The sequence below is a fragment of the Bactrocera latifrons genome, unplaced genomic scaffold (assembly GCF_001853355.1).
Source record: "Bactrocera latifrons isolate USDA-ARS-PBARC rearing strain unplaced genomic scaffold, ASM185335v1 scaffold_437, whole genome shotgun sequence".
NCBI lineage: Eukaryota > Metazoa > Arthropoda > Insecta > Diptera > Tephritidae > Bactrocera > Bactrocera latifrons.
The window spans coordinates 114,935-130,493 of record NW_017537087.1 but is presented as its reverse complement, the minus strand read 5'-3'; the positions used below and the strand labels follow the sequence as shown (position 1 = coordinate 130,493).

General features: G+C 33.4%; 1 protein-coding gene across 5 annotated transcripts in view; it reads left to right on the top strand.

Moving 5' to 3' along the window:
• Positions 1–15,559, top strand: part of LOC108972892 — a 98,450-nt gene that overhangs the window by 54,752 nt on the left and 28,139 nt on the right. For 3 of the 5 annotated variants that reach the window (XR_001993678.1, XR_001993677.1, XM_018939780.1), the window contains exon 2: positions 664–1,318. The gene's annotated coding sequence lies outside the window, so the exon portion shown is untranslated. The remainder of the gene's footprint in view (positions 1–663; positions 1,319–15,559) is intronic. The other 2 variants (XM_018939781.1, XM_018939782.1) reach the window with 2 other exon arrangements.

The following is a 15,559-nucleotide window of genomic DNA, read 5'->3' as shown; positions in this document are numbered from 1 at the left end:
TCCTCAGGTAAATGGTATTAAAAAAAAAAATGATTTTTTTTACAAAGCCTTCAAAGACAGTCGAGAGATCGTTGAAGACATGCTTCGTTCTGGATGACCTTCGACCTCTTCAACTAATGAAAATATAAAAAAGTGAATGTTATTGTGGTTGAAAATCGCCAATCAAGTATCAGAGAGATGGCAAGAGAGGTCGATATCTCTCGCGACTCCGTTCGAATGCTTTTAATGGATAATTTGGATATGAAACCCGTTCTTGCTCGACTCGTCTCAATAAAACTGATTTTTTTTTTTTCAAAAAGAGTTCGATTTTGACAAAATTCGAAGCCAGAAACGCAATGAATGCTATCGATAAACCACAGTATTCTCCAGATTTGGCTCCGTGAAATGTTTTCTTGTTCGAAGAGATAAACAAAATCCGCTAAAGGAGCTGAAGGCCATAACAACTTGGCATATGAAAACTGTTTCCAGGACTGGAAAAATCGTTGCCATAAATGTATTACATCTGGTGGGGACTACCTTGAAGGCAACAAAGTAAATATTGATACATAATTCTCTATTTTGAGTTTTATTTACAATTTCGGGTACTTTTTCGTCACAATATATAAAGTGGAATTTAAATTGCAAATAATTTCAAATTATGTTGTTTTTTCCATTTCGTTTCAGTAAAACTACAATGCACTACAACACACACAAACCAACAAATAAGTGACGACAGCATAACTACGATATCGATACATTTTCAAGTTGTCAACGAAGCGTGCGCGTATAATTTGAAAAAAAGAATATATAAATATATATCAACGAATATTAATAACCGCTTTAACCGCAACATCTGCTATCTTCGACACACTTTTAAGCAATATGTAAATATTAGCGGCTGAAAAATCGTTTCTTCACACCGTTTTTTGAAGTATCGTTTATTCAACAATTTCAAAATATAAAAATAATAAATAATAATACCCTTAAGGTTAACCAATTAACAATATTCCATTTCTTTTCCCCACTAAAGAGATTGTAATCCAGTGTTTTAGTATTTTTTTTTCAAGCACGCATATTGAAATCCCCTAAAAATTTCTTTCTCCTCCATTAATCACTCACATAGGTGCAATAAAAAACCTTAATAAAATCAGTAAATAATATAATATTAATTAAAATCATTTAATCTGTTGTGCAAAGTGATGAGTTTTAATACAAAAATCAAATAATTTACCAAACGCACCAAGGTGGCATCACATTACAACTTACAACTAATTACAAGCTAACAAAGAAACGTCTTAACTTCATTCATACAACGATTCTGTGATATAAGAACCAAAAGGTGAGTTGAAAAACGAGTTTAATTTTATATTTAAAGTCTTCATTAATTTACATCTTACTACACTTACTATACATTCGCACACATAAATCTTGTTTACATAAATGAAATCGAAAGTTGTTACTATGGCGACATCTTTCAAATATAAGATAAACAAGCGTGACAGGTTGATTAGAATTAGTGTAGATTTAAAGGCTCAATAGAATTTATGACGGAATTTAGTTTAATTCTTATACTAAATGAAATGTAATTGAAAAGGGCGCAATTTTAAAGATAAATTCCTATTTACTTATTGATAAATTGAGTCACATTGAAATACCTTGAAAAAGTTGTAGTACAAAAGCACCTGTGTAAGAAGAGGAATACGAGTATAGAGCAAATCCAGCCAATTTAAATTCGTTGTGTATGAACTTCGTAAAAATACCTTTATGTGTAAGAAATTTTGATTAGCCTCAACTACGGAGTGCAAAAGAAGTGGCACTACCATTTTCTTACAATTCTTAATACTTTAATCGAATATCCTTAAGGGGTTCACTTGAGTTTCCTCGGGTAAAAACAGCCTTTTTTCCAACAATTTTTTTCTCAAATAAAAAATGGAATATTTTATTAGAATTTGTTTATTGTTCCAAACATGCATTATTAACAAAGAAATTCTGAAATTTTTGGACGAAAATATTTTAAACTCAGCCATTGCGACATCATTTCTGGCGTCGCCTCGGAAAAAAGAGGCACTAGCGTTGGCAGGATAACTCGTTACAGGAACATCTAAAGTGAAAAATAGGCGTTTTAGTTAAAATCTTAACTTAGAACATGGATGAAGAAAAAAACTGAAAATTGAATTTTTGACAGAGGTTTTTTACAAATGAAATGAAAATGAGTCCTTCATCCAAGTCTTTAAGAATTTTGTGTCAAAGACCTGTGTAAAATTTCATTAAGATCGGTTGACTAGTTCTCGAGAAATTTTGCTAACCAACTTCAAAAACACAGTTTCGATTAAAATGCGTTTAAAGACGGCGCACTTAGCATAGATGGACCCGAGCGCACAAGTTGTCAATACTATATCTCTGAAACTATTACTCGGATCAACTAGAAAATTTAAGACAATATTCTAGAGGGCTGTAGAATTTGATAAATAAATTAAAGTAAACCAATGTAACCATTTAAATTCGTTATGTCCTCGTAAATTTCATTTAGCCCCAATATTTTAAGCGAATATCTTTAAAATCGCACTTAAAAGTGCATAATTGTCTCAATTCCGAAAAAAATAATTCACTTTTTTAGTTGATATTTATTTTATTTGGTCTCTTGCAACAATTACTATGGAAGTTATTTTTTCTGAGTTTTCCATTATTTTTCATTGCATATTTAGGGGTTTATTGCGTTGATTTCCGCTTCTATATTTATCTTAAACTCGTGAATGTCCTTATATTTTGGTTGCGCAAACAAAGTGTGTCAAATAACCGCACGAAAAGATGTCAGGACAATAAAACTGGATTTTTATGGTACCAAGTCAGTATTAAATTTTTGTGACATTAAGCAACCATGGTATTTCTATTACACAACTTTATTATAATAATTTGATTTGATATCATATTTTAGTAGTTTTGCCTTGAAATTATCTGTTTCATAAGTCTTCTAAGCGTATTCTCTTTTTTATGGATTTCTCATTGAAAACTTATTATTGTCTGTTGTACAATCTAATCAATTTGATAGTTGTTCGTCTATTAGATAACGTTCGGACTTTCCTTAAAACAAGATTTTGTTGTCTCGTTTGATGATGGTTTATTCATGGCAAAAGAGTTATCTCGCAACAGTGATCAGTCTTCATTACTATTTCTGCAGTTATAACCGGCAGACTTTGATCAACTCTTTTATAAATGGAAATGAGACTTTCTTGCTCTCGCCTACTCTGACTTAAATAATTTGGTCCAGTATGTCTCAAGGATGGATAATGTAGAATTTAAAGCAAGCGCATCGTTTGTGTTAGATTAAAATTTTAACACTTCAGTTTGTCAAAAAAATTCTCAAAGTATATTTTATTGAGATTAATTCTTACAAAAAAACATCCGAGTACTATCATTTTATTACACTATAATATATGTATATAATCCTTTAAGCTTCCTATCTGTTGTGACTAATGACATAGACAAAAGCTAATGAATATTTGTTCTGAGGTATGGTTTCTGAATACCCTTACTGATCAACTCTTAAGATTTTATAGAACAATCGTGATAAAGTTTGGAACATTTAGTAAGCCATTGTATAGTATTTTTTTTTTTTTTTTTTTTTTTTTTTTTTTTTTTTTTTTTTTTTTTTTTTTTTTTTTTTTTTTTTTTTTTTTTTTTTGTCATACCATACATTGAAACGGGTAGCATATCTGATTCATATTATCCGCTGGAGTACACCTCTTTAGGAACCATTTCCAGGCAGACTCAAATAACTAAGCTGGACTTATTGCTGAAACATTGTATTTCGTCATCGTGACCAAATTTGTGCAGATATTCCATGAAACCGCCATGGTTCGATAAGAACTGCATTAAGTAGAAGTCCGTCTCGTGTCGTGTTGTCTGTCAATCAAGGCCGGCACATTCTTAATTTGTTTATATGTCCATCTTTCTCTATCTGCCGCATTCCATTACTTGTGCCACTTATCGAGATATGTATTTGTCTCCTTTTTGAGTTCGTCTGTCTTTAGGCACTTATTCATACCCCACATCGGAGCTGCGTACATAAGTATTGACTGGCTCATTTTAGCTAACAGAGATTCTCAACAGGAGCGCAGTCACTGTAGCTCCTTACCATAGGCTTTTTAATGTGCGCCTTGAAACTGAGTCTCGATCGATCATAACGCTAAGGTATCTTCTATAAACTGAGATTTGGTTTGTGTGGTGACTTGTGAAGCGGCGATTTCTAATATTCTTCAAATTGACGATGACTTCGTCATTTGATTTTCTGATCTCCACTAGCAATCGCCAGATTTTTTCTAGAGAAAGTAATAATTTTCTTGAACAAAATTTATGAGGTTTGATATCGTATGTACTATTTTTAAATGTACCATAGATCCAAGTTCTGTCACCTGACCAATAGACTTCAGACGAACTTTGTTCCCCCTTTCTTCTCTAGCAAGTGGAGATTTGGATTTTTTATTTGACTTTTTCTTGTTTAAGGATATAGAGATTTTTTGGCTAATTTCCTGGCAATGTTTTTCTAAATAATTAAAAATGGTGTTCGTTTCGTATTCTATGTATGCTTTCTATGCGTTTTATTGTGCCATAAACAAGTACATTTACAAAAGATCTGTATAAATTGAAATGACGTTAATCAGAAGCGGAAAACTACTTCTAATATTTCTCCTACTCAACCAATAAAAAACTTGATATTGTGACACATTTAAACAATGAATTTCCAAACCCACTTTCAATACTTTCACAACTGCGCTCATTAATAGAAAAATCGTAAAACACAAGCAAAAATTCTATGGTCCTCTCTTTGTAGGCGCGCAAAGTGGGCAGATTTACGACCGATCTTTACGATCAATTTATTATAGTTTTCAGATTTTAATTGTCGCGAAACAACGTCGTAGCGGCGATAAAATTGCAGCTTTTGCAGCAGGCCTGCTAAGCCATTAGCGAGACATTTAGAACATAAGAGTGGAAAATTATAGGCTATAAAGCGGCACGCACTAACAAAACTCAACAACAACAACAAATGTGTCGAAAACTAGAAACTTAACTGTCTGGCGCATATAGAAGAATGGCAACATAAGAGCTTGGCACTGAAAAAATATATAAAAATATGTCAACAAAATAAGAAAAAATCCATGCACAAATATTTACCCTCATACCGAGAAGAAAAGAAATACAAAAAATGCCTGTGTTGGGTGCAGTTTCTCAGGCCGCTCGTGTTTTGCTTGCATAAAAATCCACTTTGATTAAAAAGCACATTTATTTATTTATTAGCTAAATCGACTTATTCGCACCGATATTGAGTTTGCGTATAACATTTCACGCCTTGATAATTTACGCAATGACAATGAACTGGCAGGCGCGTTTGTGGCTGCGCGCAGCTCTCTTTGTACTAAATATGTGGGTTGCGTCTGCGCCTATGCGCTTAACGACGCAATCGAAACCACATTTAGATTTATTGATAGCAATGAGTACATTCACAAGCGTTGAAAACTTTATTTCACCTATTCTATTAATTATTTGTTACTAAATAATGAACATTTGTTTGCCAATATGTCAGACAAAGTACCTGTCGTTGAGGCTAACAATCAAGACCGCAATAAAAAGGCATTAACTACAAGAAATATGAAATAATAAACGCATATATAATATTTACAATATTTGCTGATGAAGTATTGATGAGTGATTTATTGATTTTTAATGCAAATATTCATAAATATGTATGTATGTGTAGCGTCACGTTTGTGGGTGGTCTATCATTTGTCGGCAGTAACAGCTGCTAAAGCTATCGATAATAATGTCTGCCATATCGACATATATTCTAGAGCTATTAGCCGATCTGTGAGCACTTTGTGGCCGCCATTATATAAAGCGTCTGTCACCCATTTATGTATAATATGGTCAGTCACTTGCAAACGGCTCTTATCTGGTTTAATGAACTGTGAAAGTGACAACGCCTACGGCCTTTTTAACAAAACTTAAAAAAAAAAAAAAAAAAAAAAATGTGGAAATTATGTATTGAATTTATTACGTCGACATTAATTACAGACCAAGCATAGTGTAATCCCTTTCACTATAATTACCCTACAGGAAAAATTACACTTTATCTATTCTAGAATGACTTATGGTATATTGAATTAAATTCATTCAGATCTTAATTTCCAAGGAACGAAATGTCGCTTTAGATATATTAGATGAATGTCCAGATTAGATTATGTTTGAAAACTTTCTCAGAAAGCGGTATAGTGGTGCTTAATTTTGTTCGGTATATAATTTATACTGCTGATTTGAATTTTGATATTTTCAACGGTAATCTAATTTAACTGATCAACTCAGGAGCCTAATTTAACGTCCTTAGATAATTTTGTGAAAGCCCAGTGACTTTTAACAGACACAAGAGACGTTCCATTGTTTCCCTGGTGTCCTGCTCTAGACATTTCTTGCAGTCTACTAGACCTGTCAGTCCCATTATATGGGCGTGGGTCGCAGTTTTGTCAGTTTTGCTCTCAGGTAGCTCGTTACATCGGGTTTTGATTTTCTTTACCAGGCTTCTGTCGTATAGACAATGCATTAGTTTCCCAATGTTTATTAGGATTTCGGATGTTAGCCGTACACCACTCTTGGCAATCTCGTCCTTCATTTCATTGCTCTCAATGCCTTTGTGACCTGTTACCCAGTATAATAGTCGTCCTGCCGATTTTGCTCTATAGGCTTAGTATCAGTTCAAGAGCAAACGTTACAGTTGTTCTTAAAGCTCCCGCCACTGAACCCGCTCCATTGGCTTCCGGTAGGTGGATTACCGTACACCTGTCCACCATGCTACTACACCTTAGAACACAAATGGTTTAACAATAGCTGAGGAGCACTAGTGCTTAAGAGAGCGAGAGGGCCCCCAGATTGTGCTGAGCATCTGCCTGTAGACATATGTATAAAGCATTGCCAACTTTCTTCACTCTGTCTTCCACATTGTGCTTTCACAGCAGTTTGCTGTCCAAGGCTACCAAGGTTCTTTGTTGCGGTCCTTGAGAGAGAGTTGTGCCCCAATTTATCGAAGGGTACCTCCTTATAGGAATGTTGTGCTATATCTGTTAACAGGGTATATTAAGACTACCACGAAGTTTGTAACAGTCAAAGGGAATCATCGGAATCCTATAAAACATAATAAATAATCAATATGACGTGCTGAGTCGATTTGCTCGTGGGTCCGATCGTCTGCCTATATAAACTAGTCTAGTCTTTCGGTTTTGAGATATCGATCTGAAAATTTGCACAGGTCCGTTTCTCCCCAAGAAGCTTATTTTTTGTCGTAACCGCCGATATTGGACGACTTTGGCTGCTATACAAACTGAACGATCAGAATAAAAAAAATTATCTTGTTAAGAAAACTTTTTCATTTGACAAGATATCTTCACGAAATTTGGCTTATATTATATTATTGTCCAGGGCAATGATACAATCTTAAAAAAAATTGTTCGGTTCGGACCATTTTGTATTCCGATCTTGCGAAGCATTTGACTGGATTTTCATATCTAGGTATGAAATTGCATGAAACACCCAGTTCAAATTGTTCTGTAGAATATCGTCACACATCATTTCAAATTTCTATTTAGAAGACTTGGAAAGATATTCCCAGAGTCAGTTCAGCAGCAACCAGTTAACAATATTTATATTATTTTATGTGTGTCTTCTTGCCCTCAGATCAAAATTTTACCAATAATGTCTATATTTGCTTCCAACGTAATCAACTTTCATATTGCCCTAAATTATAAATACATCTCGCTTCTCATGTAAGTTCGAAACGAAGAACATCCCTTTGATGTATTATCTGGTCGACTGATAATATTTATTGCTAGTCCTCTATACGTTCCTATGTGCCGTGCTTTTTCTCCCTCTTTTCTTTAATTTACTTAAGTGGTTGTATCCATTTGCAATTATTTTCAAGAGTATTTTATATAGTAAATAAATAAAATAAAAGAGCATTTACAAAATTAATTGTAATTTAATATTCGATGATTCATTCGGAATAGTTTTGGATTGTCTCGATTCTGCAATGGATCTCCACAATGACTTCCGCAAAAATTTGCCTGGTGATGAGGACTTTTGTTTTGCTTAAAATTTTCTCAAATGGAAAAACCAAAACATGTATGTTTACACCAAAATCAGAGTGGCCTAAAACATGTTATCAAAAATATTATTCATTCGTTGACAATCTGATAAATATACCTAAGAATTTCATGCCGTACGGTTCAGTCGTTTCGGAAAAATTTTACTCGTCGAGTCTGCAAACAGCGTTCGAGAAAATCGCGTTATAGTTTTGGGAGCCACTAAGCCAGAGAATTCATATAAACTATTCTTCGAAACTATATGCCAGATAAACTTCAAACTTTCGGAGATTGTTCTGAAATAATGTATATTTTATAAGGGTTATGAAACGAATTGAGAACAGAATGAAAATCTCAAAACCCATTCACTTGAGTTCAAAAAAGAATGTATGTACTTTATGTAAAAAAATAAATCAAAATTGAAATATGTGCAACATTAAATAGAAAACCAAAATCTATACAAATCACTTAAAGTCAAAATTTCAACACTGGACTATCGCTGATAATCTAGTACCACCTCTCCAATCCATATTTGCGCTTTTCGTATACGATGGATGCAATTTCGTGCTATTATTTTCGTGCGAAATTTAGCTGACAATGAAAGGGTTTGCCTCTGTCATTTCGTTGTGTTGCACGCAAATAATAAATACCGCGACAACAAGCATAGCGGGTGACAATTTATCGCTCACCGTTGCGCCAACAAACTACTGCCACTTGCCACTTGCCACTGAAATGGGTTTCTTCTAAGTCTGTGTCCATATTAAATCCGAAACAACAAATATTTTTGGACCATGCTATTGCACACTACAAGTAGCATTCCGCAAATGCCGTGCCAAAGTGCCTGCCATGCCTCCGCTAACGATCAGCCGCAATGTGTGGCGTTTACTTTTTATGTCGCAGGCGCTGGACAAGAGTGTCTAATGGTCATTTGACGTGGCACGGGAGGGAACGAGGCAACATACTAGTGATTGACACGATTTAACTACTGTACTTGGGCTGGTTAAAAATGTGGAAGCTTAGTGACGCTTGAGTGTGGAGAGGAAAACGATTTTATTTTTATTTTTGTTGGTGTGGTGTGCTTGATGTCATATTACTTTGGCCCACATTTAAAGATATACAAAGACTTTTTACAATGTTGCGATTATTTATGTATTTGTTGAATACAAATAGCTTGCAACACATTTTCGATATTTTGCATATATTTACTTATATGTGTTGCAATTTGTGATTTTGTTTTTGTTTTTTCATAAATGCTACAAAATATAGCTGTGCTAAAGAAAATCCATTGTTTTCATGCCAATGTATTATTGGAAAAATATTTAGACAGTTTAAAGCTTACTAGATTTAAAAAAAATGTATTTTGCCAAATAATATACTAAATTCTAAATATATAATCTAAAAATAATAATATTTCCAGGGCTGCAATTGCAAGTCGCAGACGCATTTAACAATTTTGTAAAAATATTCTTCTTAGAAGTCAAAATGAGGTTTTTTTCTAAAATTTTTAGAAAGATTTAAACTTTTAGAATTTAAAAGTGCTGCAATTTGCAATAAAATTTTTTGTTATTCTTTTTTTTTATATTCTTTTCAAGGCACTTGCTGTCAGAGTTAAATTTATTTATTTCAAATTTAGAATTTTAAATCTGATACACATTTATTAAATTTTGTTTTTGTTTTTAGAAGCACCGTTTTTGGGCACAAGGAAATTTTTCGAAATAATCGAAGCTAGTTACTTGGTTCTTCGAATAGCAGAGCTGATTGCATAAATTTGGAAAATGTTCAGATATACCCCAGAACATATTTTGAAACAATGAACATAACCAGCATAAAACTTTTCAGAATAACGAAAAAATAGTATATGTGAGTTGGAGGTAGAATTGACTCACTTTGTAACTTGTACACTTAACATGCCACAGGCTAATAAAACGCTCCCAATTTCTCATCACGGTTCCTCACATGCAATCACCAATCATATGTAATATTCGAAAATTCTGATATTAGTTACATATTAGGGGGTTAGGTCATGTGCTCGCTCAATTTTATTCATCGTACATACACTGTTATGAATAAAACACGCGCTAGTATATTGACCGATATATGTATGTATGTATGTAGGAGAAAGTCATCCGCAAGTTCAAAATTCTTATTAATAGATATATATTGACCAGATGTAACTCTTTTTTGACAGACTGACATACTATTATCTGGAAAGGATCATCTGAGGGTTTCAAATATATATCTCACAGATTGACCGATATTTGCCGTAAAAAATCAACTATAGGTACTGGGGTCCAAATATTCGGTACCTAGGGGCTTGAACAGTTTGAGTCGATTTGGATAATTTTTGGCCATAAGGTGAAATAATCAAATGGAATTCTAAGTAGATGTAGTTGTATTCCGATTTTGTCCTTTTTCGCATTGTAAGATAAGAATGCCAATATAATGTAATATGCCAAATTTGGCTGAAATTGGTCGAGCAGGTTCCCGGATATGTGATTGTACCAAAATATAACACCCTATGCCTAATTACAGTTCTATATCTTAATTTGGTGCTTTCTTATGGCTCTTTATAAGTTTTCGTTTATTGGCGTTTTGTAGACGTGATCATGGTCCGATAATGTACGTCTACGTACTCGTCCTCTCTTTGTTTGCTAAATAACCCGTGTACCAAGCTTCATTACGATTTCAAAATATACTCTAGTTCCAGCTTGCGCCGGCAAAGAAGCAGGCAGACAGCCGAACGGAAACCAGTCACTCGGAATCAACTCGTCTCGCCATACTGATAATTTATATATATTTATAAAATCCTTGCTGAAAAAGTATGAAATATAATGTTAAAGAGATATTTTTTTTACTATCTGAAAAATCGAAAAACAAAAATTATTTTTATTTTTACAAAAACCTCTTAAAAGTAAATAACTATTATATAATAGTATATATAGTATTATATAATATTATATTAAAATACCCTTTCACCTGGCAGAAAATGACACTCGCTCACAAATCTCAATCTTCTTAAAGAGTATATTTTCCAAAATTAATATAAATTTTTGATGTCTGACGGAGAACTTTGAAGTTATCTTTTCGTGCGAATATTGCAAATTGCTTCACTCAGCTCAGTTCAGTAGTAGACATTTCAAGATATCGAGTTTTGTTTGATCTTTTAGTATGCACTCGCCCTTATTAGACGTGTCATTGTAGACATTCTTGTGTCGAAATTCCTTATTTCATTTTTCTAGTATTATAAAATTTAAAAAAATACACTGAACATCAAAGTTGACATGGACACATGGCGCGTTCCTCCAAAGCGTATTTTATAGTTTCTAAAACACAGAAAAGTCATGGGGGCCAAATTTTGCAAACACACTGGCTGTGGAATGGCTCTCGTTTAGTATTTGGCCCAAAAGTCAGTCCGAATTATGTCGTTATTGCAAAAGATTCAGGGATTTTGATAGTTTATGACACTATTTATACCCACAATATTAACCACAAAGTGTTCAGTTGATCCTTAAGAGATTTTGAAATTCTCTGCTATTTCGTTAATGGAAGCAGGACGATTTTCAAGCACTATTTCTTTAACTTTTTCGTTGTTATTGTCAAATATGAACAAAATTAATTGGCAACCAAGGTTGCAAAAAATAAGATTTTTTGATTAAAAATTGGAATCCGATTTGAAAATTTAATTTTCATTCCACAATTTTTGAATTGAAAATTTGCAATCCTGGTGGCAACTCGCATGAGGCAAGTTTTCGTTGACGTTACACCTTTCACTGAATGCTTGTTCGTCTCAAATACTTGTGTTTATGATAAAGTAGACACCCAAAAACAATCTGCAGCATTTTCAATGAAACATAAAATTACCAGCACAAAACCCATTTTTTTCGTAAACAAACTTGGCACGCACTAAATGAAATATGGAAAATATGTAGTAAATTTTTTTGTCGATTAGTTTTACGCGCAGTGGATACTCATATGGACTTCTTCAGCGTCACATCTTTGTACAAAATGCTTCTACAGCGTATTTTCACTAGTATATTTGTATTTATACCATATCAAATAAAATATAAAATCTTCCGGAAAAACTATAAAAACATTAACGTAACCTTTCCATCTTGTTAAAACTAAATAGAAAGCATTTGATCGATCATTAAAGCAATTTATACTACTTTTTTCTCTTCAATTATATGCAATATTGCGCAGAAATTGTAAACTTACTCTTATATATTAAATAACATGGGTGTAGGTGTGTTTTATCATGCTTTGTCAACGTCGCATAGTTGCATAGTAAAAGTAACAATAAACAAACGCCAGTAATCTAAAAGCAATCAATAGAAAGCGTGACATAGCGGCTGTCAAAAGTGTTGTAATGTTCCACACAGCCAGACGGTCATAGTGTGCGCTCTAAAATTTGCATTTCATGTACATAATTATTTGCTAGTTAAAAAAGAAAAAAATTACCAGCGAACATTGTAAGCCCCAGTCAATCACTGGCAGCACCCACAGAATAACAGATCAAATAGCTGTGCGCTAACACGATCACTTAGGAAAAAAAAAAATTAAAAAAGACATCAAAACGATAACGTATAAGACAATAAATGTAAAGCATTTGTCAGGGAGTAACGGTGCGCATTAGTAGAGTTTCGCATGCGCATTCGAAATGAATCAAACGTAGCATGTTGCATTGTATTTAAGATTACATGGATGGGACAACACCCCCATAAATTGAAATATGCATGGACATATGCAAAATAACTTTAGAAAAATTACTAGAAAAAATGTTAACTTCGATTGCACCAACACCATGAAGGGTAAAAGCGACAAATGCCTCACAAGCAATTGCTTTTGATTGGTCGGTCGGACGATTTGTATAGCAGCTATATACTATAGTGATTCGATCTAAATAATTTCTTCGGTGATTGCAGTATTGCCTTACACAGTAAATCATGCCAAATTTCTCGAATATATATCTTAAAAGAAAGAGGTTTTCTATACAAGCTCTTAACTTCAATCGTTCAGTTTTTATGACGGCTATATGTTATAGTGGTCCGATATTGCCGGTGCGGACATATGATCAACTTCTTGGAGAGAAAAGAACATGTGCAAAATTACAGATCGTTATCTCTAAAACTGAGCATCTAGTTTGCATACATACATGGCTATATCAACTTCGAGCTCGACTTGTTGATCATGATGGTATATGTATCATGTAAAGACTTCGTAGCGTCTCTAACATTTCATTCTGCATGTTGCAAACTTCGTGGTAAACTTTAACTGTTCAGGGTATAAACATAAACATAAGTACTGCGCATGTTCGCACGAATGCTTGGCATTGCACAGTGAAAAGCGCCAACACCCGCTGTTTTTCAAATTTAAGCGCTAATGTCTTACCAGCTTGCAAACTTGTCACTCAGCGTCTATTTATTTTTCTACGTTATGTGTGGTGTTACAACGTTTTGACTGTTCGCATCTAATTGGAATCACATTTGCTTTGCCCCTGTCAATCATTTTGCGCTCGCGCCTGTACCTGGTGTGTAGCGGAAATAAAAACCCATTCAAGTTGTCAACATTGGCAAATGAGTAGGCAAAGAGGCCAATGTATTATATTCTATTTTTTATGAATAATATTATTGTTATTATTATTTACGTATATCTGTATATATTATATGTGTATAAGTGTTTTCATTGCTGTTGTTTCCTAGCGTCATTTACTGTTACATATTTTGTACACACACATTTCTACATATGCCCACTATTTTCGCTGCTACTATGTTGCACGTATTACTTTTTTTCTACTTACTTAGCTGTATGTTAATTAAAAATCCAATTTAATTGAGTTCGAAAAGTTCGTAGTGCCGATTTTTGACAGCAGCGTAATGCTTTTGAAGTTCAATCATTTCCTATTACTTCATTATCTTTCACTTTTCCAAATATTACGTCAGTTTTATTGTATGTGAAATTTGTTTTGCAACGAAAACGCAACCTGAGTGGAAGAAACAAGTGTTTGAAATTGAAGCGAAAATTGAATTTTTGATGTAATGAATTGGAAGATTATTATTAAAAGGGTGATGCATTTCAATTTTCCCTACTTTTTTAAAGGAAAACACAGCAACTTCAAATTGGATAATTTATTATCATTCAAAATAACTTTCATTTATGTTTTGAAAACTATCTCTTCCAACTGTTTGTCGCGGCTACGGCTCAGATGGTTCATCCGTTGAGTCCAATTTTAGATGACTCTTTCGAGCGTTTAGACAGGTAACTGGCGAATGGCACGAGTGATGTTTTGCTCCAAGGCCTGAATCAAAGCGGGATTATCTGCATAGATATAGACCATAGAAATATGATGATTCCACCGGCTCACAAACCACACCGTTGTTTTTTTTGGATAAAATGTTAGCTCCTGAATTTCTTCAGGCTTCTCTTCGTCCTAAATCTGGTAATTTTGCTTGTTTGCATACCGATTCAGCGTGAAATTAGCCTCATCTCTGAACAAAATTTGACTCGAAAACTGAAAAAAGTACTTCTACATGGATCATCCAATATATATGTATACTTTTAATATTACAAACATAGAAATAGTAAAAATAAGTAAGAGAAACTTTGTTACGGGCCACATTTATTATGAAAAAGTAAAAGAGAAAGCGAAGGGAAACAGTTTATCAATTTGCTTTATATTTTGAACGATATATTTATATATAGTATATCTCCTTTTCAAGGAAAAATATATATATTCTTCGTGTTACACACGAACTCCGAAACCATTAAAAAATAGGTCACAGTTGCAGTGATTCTGTGCTTCTTTCTAAAAAAAGTTAATGTCCGAAAAAAAATTGACAAAATTTCGGCGTTTTTTTTTTCTAAAAAATGTAAATTTTATCCAAAAGTTTGATCCAAAGTTTTGATATTTTTTATCTACTACAACTCAATTTTTGGTACATCAAAAAAATGATAGACCATTGTATAGATAACTATTATGTATTAGTTATTACCAGTTCAAATCTTATTCGAGCCGATGAAAATCGTAATTAATATTTTTGAAATGAACTTTAAGAGTAAATATTAGCAACTTAACTTCTCACACATCTACTAGCCTAGGGACACAGAATGTCTTGTCAAGAAAAGGCTTTCAAGTTTCGAGAACTGAAAGAATTCATGTCATATGTTAGGAGTGTAGGAGCTACTTGACTAGTTCGTATCTTGCTAGGTATGTATATCTAGTACGTTGTTATTTAAAAAAATGCGAAGTTTACCGGTTTTACATGTTTCAGTCGACCAAAATGGGTTTGTTTCGTTCCATAAGCGAGGTTTAGTTCCTGTAATAAAAAATATAACACAGCACATTATAAACTATGAGAACGATTCACACTGCTCATTATTCTATATTGAATGTTGTCTCATTTAAAATTCAATATCTTTCGCAACAATTTTCTCTTTAGCTCAATAAAGCATTGAAAACC